The sequence below is a fragment of the Musa acuminata genome, chromosome BXJ1-6, assembly GCF_036884655.1.
Source record: "Musa acuminata AAA Group cultivar baxijiao chromosome BXJ1-6, Cavendish_Baxijiao_AAA, whole genome shotgun sequence".
NCBI classification, from domain to species: Eukaryota; Viridiplantae; Streptophyta; class Magnoliopsida; order Zingiberales; family Musaceae; genus Musa; species Musa acuminata.
In genome coordinates, this window is record NC_088332.1 from 1,600,118 (window position 1) to 1,615,080 (window position 14,963).

At 42.0% G+C, this 14,963-nt stretch overlaps 2 long non-coding RNA genes and 1 pseudogene across 2 annotated transcripts; all 3 read right to left on the reverse strand.

The window, feature by feature from the left end:
- On the reverse strand, positions 1-6,700 carry LOC135677921 (uncharacterized; annotated as a pseudogene).
- A 1,115-nt stretch (positions 6,701-7,815) lies between these two features.
- Positions 7,816-8,496, reverse strand: LOC135675557 (uncharacterized). The gene is made up of 2 exons (XR_010513923.1): positions 8,448-8,496; positions 7,816-8,355 (listed from the first exon to the last, which is right to left on the reverse strand). It is a non-coding gene; the product is annotated as an uncharacterized LOC135675557 (long non-coding RNA).
- A 1,212-nt stretch (positions 8,497-9,708) lies between these two features.
- On the reverse strand, positions 9,709-12,448 carry LOC108951707 (uncharacterized). The gene is made up of 2 exons (XR_010513919.1): positions 11,670-12,448; positions 9,709-11,554 (listed from the first exon to the last, which is right to left on the reverse strand). It is a non-coding gene; the product is annotated as an uncharacterized LOC108951707 (long non-coding RNA).
- Between the last annotated feature and the right edge of the window lie 2,515 nt (positions 12,449-14,963).

Here is a 14,963-nt window from a genome sequence, read left to right on the forward strand (position 1 = left end):
TATATGACAATAGTTAATCAGTGTCTGCTGAAATCTTGCTGATTATTGTCATTCAAGCAAACCCAAAAAATAAAATTTCTGCTGTGGAGCAATGTGACATAATAATGTTTCTTTTTGTCGATCGTTGACATGTTTAAGACTAACAAATTAGTTTTCCTGATATCTGAGTTCTTTGCATCTTCTTCTTATTTAGTTCTATGCTGTTAGCAACAAAACAGTTCAAATCTCTCAGCAGTCAGATTTCTCATCTCTTTCCTATCCTTTCTTAGTTGTGTTTCTGGAAGCTATAGAAGATTGCCCTGTTGTGTTATTGGAGCGATACAATAAGAAAGCTATGGTATATAGTATTCTCAAGCAGTGTGCAATATAATCCTTACTACAACACCAAACTATGGATTCACGCAATATGCATGCTTGTCTCGGACACTGACACAGTAATGCATACCACGATAAGATCCATCCATGTTGATCAAGCATGACCACCTCTTTCATTACAGCAGAGTCGAGCAAAACATCTCATCTCGCCGGTGATCGTCAAAGTCATAAAGAAGGAGACAAAATGGTCTCTCTGTACACCCAACCCGGCTAATCATCCCATCTTTTGCTGCTTTCCATAAGCAAAACATCTTGCATTAGTGATCGTTTCGATTGATCGACCACGAGACACCATTATGCAACAACTCATGGTGCTGCTGTAGGACAATGAGCCGAGGGGCAATGGGTGTCCATCTTCAATCTCTACTAATCTGATCAATACCATGACAACATTTAGTTGCAAGGAGTCCAATAATAATAAAAATAAAGATAATAAAATATGTGTCATGAGAATAGAATATTATAGTTGGACCTACAACACCTGTTTTATTAAACAAGTTTTCATAAAATAAAATAATAATAATTTTTTGAAGACCTAAGTTCCATTTTTTTAAAACTAGGGTTGCATTGTTTTTTAATCCTATTTTTAAAAAGAATTTAATGCCATTCAAAAACACTATAAAACAATTTAACCCCATCAGAAAAGCCTTTAAAATAGGTATTAATATTTATTTTAACCATCAAAAGGCAGAATTTGTGTTAATTTTCTAAATTTGATCAATTTAAAGTCAAAAAATGAATCCCCAGTAGTGAACAAAATAAACTTTACTTCCAGTAAGGATGTGTTTTTCCTACCCTCTACCACTAGCATTGAGAACTGGAGTTGACTCGCTCATGTGGGACGACAGGTCTCTGTTTCTTGAAAGCCAGCGGGCTCTGCACCTCCTCCTCTTCCTTCACTGCCGCCGCCACCCAACGCTTGACGTCGTCGAACTCTGAGTCCGGCGACGCTGGCACGTTCAGATAGAACGGCATGTGCCTCGATCTCGCCCCCTCCGACGACGTCATCGCCGCCGGGGTAGTGCCGCTGCCGACGCTCCCGTCGTTGTGGCACCTCTTGTGCCACCCAGCGCTTGTCCCAACGGAAACGTCTTCAGGCACACCGAGGGAGCACCGGTGCACCCTGCCGCCACCGGAGGCCGCCGTGGAGGCGCTTGCGCTAGTCGTGAAAGAGCCCGAGGCCGAGGCTTCCTCGACGCTGCTGCTAGGCTTCCGATGGCTCGCCTTGTGCCCGCCCAGGGCCTGGTACGACCCGAATGCCTCCCCGCAGACGGAAGGCCTGTACTCGAGCTTCGCCGGCGGTGCCAAGTCGGAGGTCAACAATGGCAGACGATGAGTACCGGGCCCTCATCCGCGAGCGAGCACGAGGAGGCAGAGCCAAGTACTCCTCCTTTGCCGGCAGGTGATCGAATCAAACCTGAAAAACCAAAGAAAGGAAAGTTTTACCATAACACAGATTTAGCCTCCTCATTTCATTCCATTCATAGTATCCTCATCAAAACAGACCACGACAATAACATCAGCAAAGCCATTAAAATAGTTCTCATAGGACAATACGAAGTACCTAGGAGTGAGTGAAATAGTAATCTATGAGCGAGTGAGTGAAATAGTAGTCTGTGAGATATGGCCAAGGGTCGGATTCTAATTGTCTTAATTTTGCTTATCATCTTTGTTTTGATGACAGTTTCTATGATGATACCTAGAAAAAAGTGCTGCAGGCTTCACCTGGAGTGCTGCTCCTCATCTGCTATTAAGACTAATAGCACTACATAATTTATTATTGTAATCCTCCTCATACTTTTATTTATCTAGTGGATGTGTGATTATGGCTTGAGGTGCTTATTAATTAAAGCACATTCATAGTATCCACGTACAAACACAACCATACTACTTAATCACATATCCACTAGATAAATAAAAGTATGAGGAGGATTACAATAATAAACTACGTAGTGCTATTAGTCTTAATAGCTGATGAGGGGCAACACTCCAGGTGAAGCCTGCAGCACTCTTTTCTAGAAATCATCACAGAAACTGTCATCAAAATAAACATGATAAGCAAAATTAAGACAATTAGAATCCGACCCTTGGCCATATCTCACAGACTATTTTATAGACAATGCGTGAACAACTCCCTCTCAAAAGCCCACCTGTGAAGTCATGGTGACCGCGACAATGACGTCAGCAAAGCTATTAAATCTTCACCCCACTTAAATACCGTAAGCCAACGTTGATGTTCCACTTGTGTCCTTCGTGCGACTCGCACATCCGCTCCCCCCGGGTCCTGCTACGCGTCGTACCCCCTGATCACCACGATCGACATTGCTGCACCATCCTTATATGGCGGCCAATTATGGCGGCCAATTTCTCCCTCTGTCCTCCCACTAGGCTCGATCACGCAGCAAGCAAAAGAACAAACAGAAGCACGCCGCTACAGCTTGTGTCTTCACATAATTGATGGCAGTGGAACTTCTCTCTTTCTTCAGAAAAGAGTAGTTGGCATGAATTGAAGTGCAGCAATGGTGGGTTGAGAGAAAAGAGATGGGAAGGGTAAGGTATGGGGTTCGGTCAGTAGTTGGGACGAGGTGCGAAGGTGCGGTTACTCTCTCCCCCCTCCTTTTTATATATAGCAGCAGCTCATCAGTCACAGAGAGAGAACAGAAAAAGACCAGATTGAGAGAGAGAAAGAGAGCAGTGTGCATATACATAGCTGTAAGAGAAGCACAGGAAGAGGGGTTGAATTTCCAAATGGAAATGGCAACTATGGCTGCGTGGTCCCTCTGCTTACTTCCTGTGTAAGCAGAGCAGGGCAGCGTGGCAAGAATAGCGCCATATATTATGTAATTTAGATGCCAGCTTCGCCCCAACAAGGGAGCTGTGTGGACGGTAAGTATGGGTAACGGCGCATCATCATCCTTATGCGGCAGATGTGTCACGCACCACCCAATTAATGATGGTGATGGTGGGTGCACATCGCCTGGGTGATGGTGATGACGGCGAGATGTAGGCAGATGCGAATCATGTAGCTTTGGGTGTACCACCATGGTCGAATTGGCCCATTCCGATCGACTCCCAATGGTGGTACCTCCGAGTCCCACATCTTTCCATCAATAAGAAGATGATGTTCCCGGGTAGGTGCCTCCACCGTGATGACGGTTGTTTTCGTGGGTGTGCAGCGGCGGATGGCGACGCGTGTGGGGAGGGGGAGGGGAAGGTGGTGGGCTACCATGGGGGGTGCACCAGGTTGGCGGGGGTGCGAAAGTTGGAGTAACCGCACCGCCCGGTGAAGAGGCGGAAAGACGCGTCATCCTTCTCCGTAGCCATGTACGCATACGTCGCCCCCTTCTCCATAGACCACTCCTCCAACCTCTGCACCAGCTTCAGTGCGATCCCCCTTCGCCTAAGGAAGCCACTCGATTAGATTAGTATTAAATACAGTGATTGGTTTGGTGGGGGAGATTAACGGGTGGTGAGAGTCATCGGCGAGAGGGGGAGACGCGGAGGTCGAGGAGGTAGGCCACCTCCCCATAGATGGTGGCGGTGTGGTGCAGCAAAATGTTTACGGGTCACAATAATTTCAGTACACCAATATTCTTCGTTAAACACTATTAGTGTCATGAGTTGAATACCATTTAAGAGAGCTATATCTTTCACCATTATAGGTAAAATACTATCACCAAATAGATGGGAAGACAAAGTCCCATCTCTAGAGTGTTATAGGATAAGCAAAATGACACGGGTGTGAGGTCAAATGGACGCTGACAAGGTTAGGGGACTTGAAAATCGAATTCAATCAGGATGAAATACTTAGATCGTAAGTAATATAAGAGTGGTGCATCACTAAATCATAGTCATGTGAGCTTTTTTATTTTAAGTCTCCACGAACCTTCGTGTTGACGGAAACTACCTCCCCTAACAAAGGAGAGGTTAGGACCTTCTCTGCTCTTGGGCTGTTGAAAGGCGGAGTGTGGACCTCAATTGTCTAACGACCAATAGTACGAGATATAAGAGACATCATAACTTGAGGAGAAAGAGCAGAATGGTGGTAGATCGATCTTTTGTAAAACCGACGCTAGGACTAAAGGGACTCGAGAACTAATTCATTCTATAAGAAATAAGGACAAATTAGAGAAGACTTCTAATAAGGCCCTAGAGGCTCAAATGAAGGAATGAGCCTCACCCACATGATAAGGGGGTCTTTTCCTTCTTTTGAGTATTCACACCCACATTCATCTCGAGTTATTAACTTGAGTATTAAAAGGATCGAGTTGAAAAATCTCTCGTGACCTCGATTTTTGTGTTAGAAACACCTCATGAGCTCGACGTTTCTATCTTGGAGGCACCTCGAATAACCTTACTCATACGAGTCCAGATAACGTCGAGCTGACTAAGATATCAACGACTTTTTATCCTAACACTTATAATGATGAATAAATAGTTTCTTGTATAGGTAATTTTCATATAAATATTTTATTTTGATGTTATTATATTATTTTATTAAATGATAGATATTCTTGGTTGAACAAAACATGCACGTGTATCTTTGGGACACGAAGACACACAAATGAATGTGTCGCTGAGATTTGATAGGTTAATAAAAAATAGGCAGGATTAGAGGAATAATAATTTCTAAAAAAAATTAGCACAGTAAAATAATCACTTTCTCATAAACCTTTTTTTATGAAAAATTGGAGTGTAACGTTAGCTTTAGACCTCACCTCATTTTTTTCAAAGCTCCTTTTATTTTTTTACTCTATACCCAGAAAAACAAAACCAATCGGGATGTGGAAAAGAAAATGTGTCACCACACCGTTACGAGAAGTGAATTCCAATTTTGAGTATTTGTTGCATGCTTCTTTGTCAAATGTTAATATGAAGGACATCGTAGAATTGTTTATCGAGATCAAAATTTTTGTTTTTGTTGCTCCATATAAGCTTATCATCTTCATAAAAACAACATGACATTTTTAATCTTTTCTGTAAAACTATTGAGATTGACCAGGTAGAGTATCTATTTTAACAACTGAAATAAAGAAAATTATATTTTTAAACAACTGAACCATGAACAATAATATCCCTCCGACAAATGGAGTGATCAAATTCAATGATAGTCTTAATTGATCACTCAAATTCAATAATAGTCTTAATTGATCACGGGACAACCTTTTACGATAACTCCCGGCGCTGTAGGACAATGAGCCAAGGGGCAATGGTCATCCATCTCCAACCCCCACCAATCAGGTCCATATATACCTCGAAATTGAAGAAAAAGAGTAACAATAATCGTCAAAAAAGTTGCTCCAAGATCCAATCCGATTGATAACACATAATTATAACGTGCCCACCATCCTTTGAACCTTCGGAAGACAAAGTAGTTAAATATTAAACCAATTATGAACCATGACCAAACGTTAACCGGAGTGCCAAGAGGCACGATGGTACCAACACTGAATATAACCGGCCAATTAATTAGTTTTATCCATATTGTTTCTGGGTATACACGCGACAACATCCACACTTCTACTGGTGCAAGGAGTCCAACAATAATGAAGATGAAGATGATGGAGTATGTGCCATGAGGATAGAACATTCTAATTGGACCTATAACACCCCATGTGACTCCTATTGCGAATGACCTTCTTTCCAAGGACTTTCTTTGGGTAATAATTCTGGATAACATATATTTTTCACGGAGTGTAAGACCCACCATCCAACACTGAAGCTAACCACACATGCTAGTATACTACCTAAAATCTACGTACAAAGAAAAACATATAGGATAGTAAATATAATATAATAATATTAGCAAATTCAAAATCTGGATTTGCAAAAATATGTCAATATATGGTACATAAATTGTGATGTATCTTAATGTAACAAAGTGGTCCAGAAAATACCTGTACGAAGAACATTACTTTTGGGGGAATCTTCATGTAATATGCTCTCTTCATATCCATAGTAAAATATTTTGCCGTATTAATTGCAGTAGAGCCGTATGTTGTGAATGCAATATTTGCAATAGGTTTACCTGACTGCAAGTACCCAATTATGATCTCTATTAAAAGTTGTATTGAAAATTCCTGCAATATAGTAATTATAATTATTATATTAAGCTGGATTAGAAGAAAAATATTGACAACGTTGAGCTACAACTATATACGAGAATACGATGACTCAATATTCATCTTACCGAACTAGTAGTAGCCATCATGACACCTTCTGGAAGCAAAAATATGAACACCAAGGCACAAGCTAATACAACTCCCCAATAGCGAAGTTGAAGTTGATCACTAAATATTTCACATACCAAGATGGCAAAACCCATCATGGAGAAGAGTAGAGAGTAGAACCACCACCGGGGAATAGACTAGTAATTTTGTTTCATCAACCTCGTGTGAACATCTTGCATTTGACACTGATATGAATTGACAAATTGTATCCATAGTGAACTGCTTAACACCGGAAGAGAACTATTAGCCAACAAGATTATAACACGTATCTAAATCAGGACTAAGGATTATTTCAACTATAAAAACAAGAGCTCACTAATTGTACCAAAAACAAACATTACAATGAATATTTATTTACAAGATAAAAAAAAAGTTACAGGTCCTACCTCCCATAGAAGAGAGCAACATGAGAGATGCTTGACGTAAAACTAGCCAAGGTAAAACCATAACTATACATAAGGGAGGCACTGAAGTATAATTTCGAATAATTGTTGTATGTTTCTTCGTTGAATGTGAGTGACTTCTCATCTAAAACCAGCGACACATTGTAAAATTACCCATCGATGTCAAAAATACTTGATGAAAAAATAGGAAAGCGTTTGGCATCGTACGCATTATTCCAATAAGATAATGGTATTAGAACATAAAGAATAAGAATGAATCCGGCCATCATGTTGACCACCACAAATGCAGGAACTGCCAGAGGACTGTTCAGGTAGGATGACATGGTCATCCAATCCAACGCAAAGGACCCGATGCCTAATCCATTGAATCCAGAACCAATTTGCTGCATAGTTATCGAGTCTTTCCATATCCAACAAACGAACGATAGAGCCGTGATAGAAGGAAAAAGGTAAACAGGAACAATACTGTAGGTAAAAGTTGCAACGATGACTACGACAAAAAACTGATATCGTGACAATTTTCCTTTGGCTCTTTTCTCCGGCTCGTGTAATGCTCTGCGAGTGCAAACAACGAAGACATGTTAAATAAATAAAAAGTCTCTTATCTTTTGCATTGTTTACGAGGAGAGGCACGCCACCTGTAGAAGGAGACATCTACTAGAGTCGAAGGCCACCACATATAAGGCGAGTCCACTAGCAACTTCATGAATATGCCAGCAAACCCATATCCGAGAAACTACACACCATAAGTCATTTTAAGTCGTCACTACTTCAAAGGAAGTAGGGAAAGATCAACTAGAATTAACTAAAACAATCGAAGAATTCAGCACCATATTATTACCTCTTTTAAAGAATAACTAATGATTTTTTTTACACCGATTTCATGATAACAAAAGAAATCACCTGAATCGATAGCACCAGCAGCATGGCCGGCAGTAACGGGATATCCTTGTGGTAGAAGATCTTGGATATGGTTAATATTTCAAAGCCGGCAGAAGCACTTGCCGTGCCGGCCAACATGGAGGTCACCACATGTTCTTTCAAGTTGAAGGGTCCCGGATTCAACGAGAAACTCCAGTTTGTGTATGGCATTCTTATCACTTTGTTCGGTAGCATGTTAGCCATTAGTTTCCCAGCAATGAACACCATCATGTTGATGCAGACATGTGAAAAATAGAACATTTGCTGTCGGTAAAAGGATAATGCTGCACTTACGGACTCGAGGATGCAAATGGGGATTCCGATAAGCCATGTTCGGAATGTCAAGACCTGCAATGTGTTATCATCTGTTGGTGGGACTGTCAACCGAACTTGCTCGATCGGAGAGTCATCCAGAATCGAAGAACCTGAAAGAAGAGGAGAGGGATGAAGAAAATGATAAAGAATCATATAAGGATGACAGTAAGAAGTCAAAACGAAAGATGTCAGGGCATATCACCTTCTTCATCGGCCATTTGGTAGGACTCCTAATAGAGAATAAGCTGTATATTGAGCAGATTTAAAGGATGAAAGCATCTCTAAATATAGTGGAAAGGATTAATTGTCCAACCATTAATAGAAAGAGTTGTGATTTCGATGCCAAATATACTTTGATTAGTTTTAAAGGTGTCGGTGTGGCTGTGATAGTTAAGGGAATTAAATCTGTCAGTGATCCAAAAAAAAAAATGTAAAAAATCGTGAACTGGATAGTGGGAATATTCTATATTAAGTGGATTGGCGTTGGTACATTATTGCTTTCAAAATCTTTTTTCTCTTTTTCTCACCTGGTTATTGATGGCAACGTCAACACCGGAATGGCTGTCGAGGAAGAAAAGGAGAGGAAACGAGGTGTGAGGCGATTGGGAGAAGATATTGGTTCATGCAAGCTAATATTTCATTCCTCAGAAAGGTGTGAGGCGATGGGGAGAGCAACGAGGTCTTTTTTTTTTTTTTTTTTCTTCTAACTATTATTTTTTATTTATTTACACACACGTTTCCCTGTGCCTCGAGCTCGCCCCCTCCAACGACGTCATCGCCGCCGCGGCAGTGCCGCTGCCGACGCTCCCGTCGTTGCGGCACCTCTTGTGCCCCCCAGCGCTTGCCCCAAGGGAAACGTCTTCAGGCACCCCGAGCACCGGTGCACCCTGTCGCCACCGGAGGCGCTTGTGCTAGTCGTGGAAGAGCTCAAGGCGAGGCTTCCTCGATGCCGCTGCTAGGCTTCCGATGGCTGGCCTTGTGCCCGCCCAGGGCCTGATACGACCCGAATGCCTTCCGTCCGGAAGGCCTGTACTCGAGCTTCCCCGGCGGTGCCGAGTCGGAGGACAACAATGGCAGTACCGGGCCCTCGCCCGAGGAGGCAGAGCGCCCCTCCTTTGTCGGCGGGTGATCGAAGCGGAGGGAGAATCACATATCAAACCTGAAAAAAAGAAACAAGCAAAAAAAAGAAAAAACCATATTGTGCATAACACAGATTTAACCTCCTCGTTTCATTCCATTCATAGTATCAATATACAGAGTAAAACGCTTAATCACAGCCATATATTACAAAATTAAAGTACAACTCTAAGAAGTTAATCACACATCCCACTAGATAAGATAACCTAAGTTAACGAGGAGGATTAGATGATAATAAACTACATAGTGCCATTGACCGACGTTGGATTTATAGGACAACACGATAATTTTTGGGCACAACATTCTTTACCTTCGCCAATAAAAAATATTAAAATAATCATTATAAATAATATAAAAATAAATAGCATCACACCAGCCATCCTTCGCACGCTACTATTTCACAACCATACTCGTTGTTGTACTATGAGTACCATTTTATAGACAATGTTTCAACCTACTTCCTCTCAAAAGCCAGCCAGCCCACCCGTGAGGTGACAGTGCTAGCGACAACGACGTGAGCTACTTTCGTGCGATGCCCTAATGTTCAGCGTCGGTCCTACGGGTCCCGTATCATTCGCCTCGCCAATGGTCCTATTGATCGGAAACCTCGTGGTCTCTGAAGTGGAACCTCATGGTCGACAGCCACCACGTCGTCTCCGTTGTCTGCCCACGTCGCGTCCGGCAGATCTCATACAAGCAGAGACAGCCACCACGAGAAAGTAGGACGAGTGAGCCTGCCCTGCAGGTCTCGTGATCCCTCGTACCCATCCGTGAACTCCGTCACGTGCACAACAGGTCGTGGGGGATCGCGGCTGCCGAGTGGTGGCGGCGTGCGAGCAGCTCCAGCGGGGGATGCACAGCCACGACAGCGCCCGGTCCACCGCGCGGAAGGTGCCGAGGGAGGGCGGGTTGACGAGGACGGCGTCGATGCCACGGTGTCCTTCTCCGTCGCCATGAACGCGTACTCCGCCCTCTTCTCCGTAGATCACGCCTCCATCGTCTGCCACTCGATTAGATTAGATTATATTAGCCTAAGGTGCAATCCCCCATGCCCTGTTACGGAGTTCACGGGTGGGAGGGACCGACCTGCGGGACAGGGCCCACATGCGGGCGTTAACGGGTGCGTGTTCACGGGGGAAGGAGGGACAGCGAGGAAGTATTAAAGACAGTGATTGGGAGAGCGGCTCGCACGCCGCCACCGCTCGGGAGCCGGGGTCCCCCACGCCTTGTTGCGGAGTTCACGGGTGGGAGGGATGACCTGCGGGACAGGGCCCACGTGGTCGTTCACGGGTGGGTGTTCACGGGATCACTGGCGAAGGAGGGACGGCGAGGAAGGTGCCGAGTGAGGTTGTCGACGTCACGGTGTCCTTCTCCGTCGTCCCACGGGACCTAACGATGCCACTCGATTAGATTAACCTGAGGTACAATCCCCCACGCCCTGTTACGGCGTTCACGGATGGGAGGGATGACGGGAACTGCGGGACAGGGCCCACGCGTGGTCGTTCACGTGTGCGTGTTCACGGGATCACGAGGGAAGGAGGGACGTCGAGGAAGGTGCCCAGGGAGGGCGGGTTGGTGAGGACGGTGTCGATGTCGCGGGGGAAGAACTCGGTGGCGGCGAAGCGGCGACGGTACAGGGACTGGGCATCGGCGGGGGTGAGGCGGAGGATGGCGATGCGTGGGGGAAGGGGAAGGCGATGGGGGCTAACACGGGGTGCACCGGGATGGCGGGGGTGCGGAACTTGGAGTGACCGCACCGCCCAGTGAAGAGGCGGAAAGACGATTAGTTGTCCTTCTCCGACGTCATGTACGCGTACCCCGCCCCCTTCTCCTTAGACCACTCCTCCATCCGCTGCACCAGCTTCAGTGCGAGCCCCCTTCGCCAAGTATGCCACTCGATTAGATTAGTATTAATGACAGTGATTAGTGTGATGGGAAAGATTAACGTGTGGTGAGAGTCACCGGCAACAGGGGGAGCCGCGGAGGTCCACCTTCGCATAGATGGGGGCGGTGTGGTACTTGGAGGGTGAGGGTAATAACAAAAGGGGGTTGCCTCAGGCCACGGTGCGATGCACCCGCGGACAAGCCCAACGATCTCCTTCTCCAGCCCGCTAACCATCTCCACCACTTTTATTAACATTATGATTGTGCTTCTTCGCATACGCAAACTTACTGAGGAGAATAAGATCACAGAAGGATGTCCAAAGTGCGTTAACTCAGAAACAGGAGATGATCGGAAAGAATGGAACACAAAAAAAAATAAGAAAAAAAGAGAAGGAATACGGACCAGCATGAGGAAGGAGGGGGAGCGACGGACACGGCAGAGGGGATCGCCGAGGAGGTCGGTCCCGCTGCGCGTCGTACCCCCTGATCACCACGACAGCCATAGACTCCACCATCCTTATATGGCAGCCAATTATAACGGGGGCGTAAGGGATGATTCAAGTGTTTCTCCCTCTGTCCTCTCACGAGGCTCGATCACTTAGTATGCAGCAAGCAAAGAAGAACAAACAGAGACATGCCGCTGCAGCTTGTGTCTTCAGATAGATATGTATGTATCTAGTCTTTCCCAAGTAGGGGAAGTTGTCCTCTCACGAGGCTCGATCACTTAGTATGCAGCAAGCAAAGAAGAACAAACAGAGACATGCCGCTGCAGCTTGTGTCTTCAGATAGATATGTATGTATCTAGTCTTTCCCAAGTAGGGGAAGTAAGTGATGCCAGTGGAACTTACCTCTTATTCAGAAAAGAGTAGTTGGAATGAAGTGAAAGGCAGCAATGGTGGGGGGCTCTTTATACTACTTTCCTTTCCCTGGTCGGTTGAGAGAAAAGAGATTGGGAAGGAGAAGGTATGGGGTTCAGTCAGTAGTTGGGACGAGGTGTGGAGGTGCGGTTACTCTCTCCGTCCCTCTTTTTATATATAGCAGCAGCTCATCAGTAACAGAGCGAGAACAGAAAAAGACCAGATTGAGAGAGACAAAGAGTGCAGTGTGCATATACATGGCTGTAAAAGATGCACAGGTAGAGGGGTTGAACTTCCAAATGGAAATGACAACTATGGCTGCGCGGTTCCTATGCTTACTTCCTGTGTCCATAATGGAAATGCCATGGTTATTCCGTTCCCACGTCCATAATAGCATATTCGAAGGATATGATGTGTATCTACATATATACGTACATAGAGATACGTTATGTATATACATACATACGTATATAGAGATATGTTACGTATATAGAAATATGTTAATCGGGAACGGATGAAGAGAGGTCAATGTAGCACGAATAGTGTTAAAAAATTTAGATAAGTAATAAAATATTTAAAAATAAGTATTAAATTTATTTATTTTTTAATGTGAATTAAAGACTCATATTTTTTTAGGACAATATATAATGTCTTTTCTATTGATCCATGACTCAAAAAAAATTGATGGAATTAACTTACTAGAAACTCTATTCAAATTATACATAACTATCTTCATAGCTTTTTATCACATTGAATCGGGTACAAAAAATAACCTAACATACTCTTAATCATATCCATAAGAATATAATTTCATCCGATTTATAATAAAATTATAACATAACTATCACTCTTTGGATCTTCGGAAGATGAAGCGATTAAATATTATACAAACAATGAACCATGACCAAATGTTAATTGGAGTGACAAACGACACAATTGAATCAACACGGAATATAATTAGTCAATTAATTAAACTTACCTATGTTTTTTTAGATATACACATGACAACATCTACTCAACCATTGGTACAAGGAGTCCAATAATAACGAATATATATATATATATATATATATATATATATATATATATATATATATATATATATATATATATATATATATATATATATATATAATAATAATAATAATAATAATAATAATAATAATAATAAAATCACTAATCTCATGAGGAAGAATCATTCAAGATAAATCAATTAAATTGTTTTGGTTTTATAGCAAACGATAGCTCAAGAAAAAGTCAAAATCATTATGATGATAGGTGAAATTTGCTAAACCGTATATAGCTTACCAGGATATAGAAAACAGTTAGTTCTTGAAACATAATTACATGAACTTGAGTAGATATATTGGGTTTAAAAAAATCAAATAATGTGAATGAAGGGATGGTCATCATAAGAACTTTTGTCCATAGATCGAGTTAGATGCTTCTATCTAAATTGGGCAAATCGGATGTACATATCACTTCAATCGATAGATCATACTTAAACTTTATTCAGACAAAATCGTAAGAGACTTCAATCGATAGTTCATACTTAAACTTTATTCAGAAAAAATCAAAAGAGAACAATCTTACCATGATATGGATGTTCAAATCTTAACATATCTTTTCTTCATGGTAAACTACACTTGATTCTTATCGTAGATAAGGTTGGTTTTGAGGCACATATTCTTTTATGAATTTAGAAGTCGGGAAAGCCATAGAACTGAGAGAGATAACGAAGACCCTGTCTTTTAGATGCATTTGTCTATTCATTTCTTTAGTTTTTGAGATGTGTTCTGGATACATATAGAAAGGCATACTCTCAACCAAATCTCTTGTATTGCTTTTGTTGCGTCTCCACATCACTAGGGTGATACATGTGACGTATGTATCAAGCTTTTACGAGCTAGTATCTTTGTCTTAGCACCATGTTAAGATCACATCCAAGTACCCTTCTCCACCTGGGAAGGCTAATATCCAATTCTTATCATCATGCTGGTTAATTATCAATCTTAGAAATAAACTATGCTTCTTATATATAATCCCTTGTTTCCTCGTTGAGTTTGTGTAGCACTCCATCGAAGTGGTCGAAGCTACTAATTGAAGAAGTTGAACTCTCTAAGTGGCACACATACGATTCAATTCAAAAGCAAAAGCGAGGAAGCAATGGATGAAGAAAGAAAATATGAAAGAAGGGTCATGATAGGTTATTCAAAGGACTCCTTATGTACATGTTATGTACTAATTTACATCAATAAATATGTATGTCTAATTTTACACCTTCTTATGTACATACTCATGTTCGCGTTTCTACATATATGCTTTGCTACAAGAGAATAAATTGAGATAATATTTTTTTTTATTTTAGTGGTGCTAAGAACACTAATGTTGTGGGTATCCCTGATTGTAATACCGAGTGTTATGCGGTGAAAAGTTGCATTGACTAAACTTGATGAGATTTATAAATATGTATTTAACCCTCATTTATATGGGTGAAACGTTGTATCGTTAAACTCGATGTGATTAGTCATTTACAGTCTTTTAGATTTGTATTGTTAATCTCAATGATAATTTAACGTTTAAAAAAATAATAATTCAAGATTAATAAGCACATAGTCTGTGGGCTTACTTATAATGATAAATAAATACGTTACGTGGGTTTAGTTATAATTTTAAATAAATAACTTCTTGTATGAATAACTTTCATCTAACTCTTTTATTTTGATATTATTATATTATTTTAATAAATGATGATGATATTCTCGATTTAACAATATGAATGTCGTTTTCGGGACTTGACGACACAGATGAAGGTGTTTTTTGTTGAGATTTCATAGGTT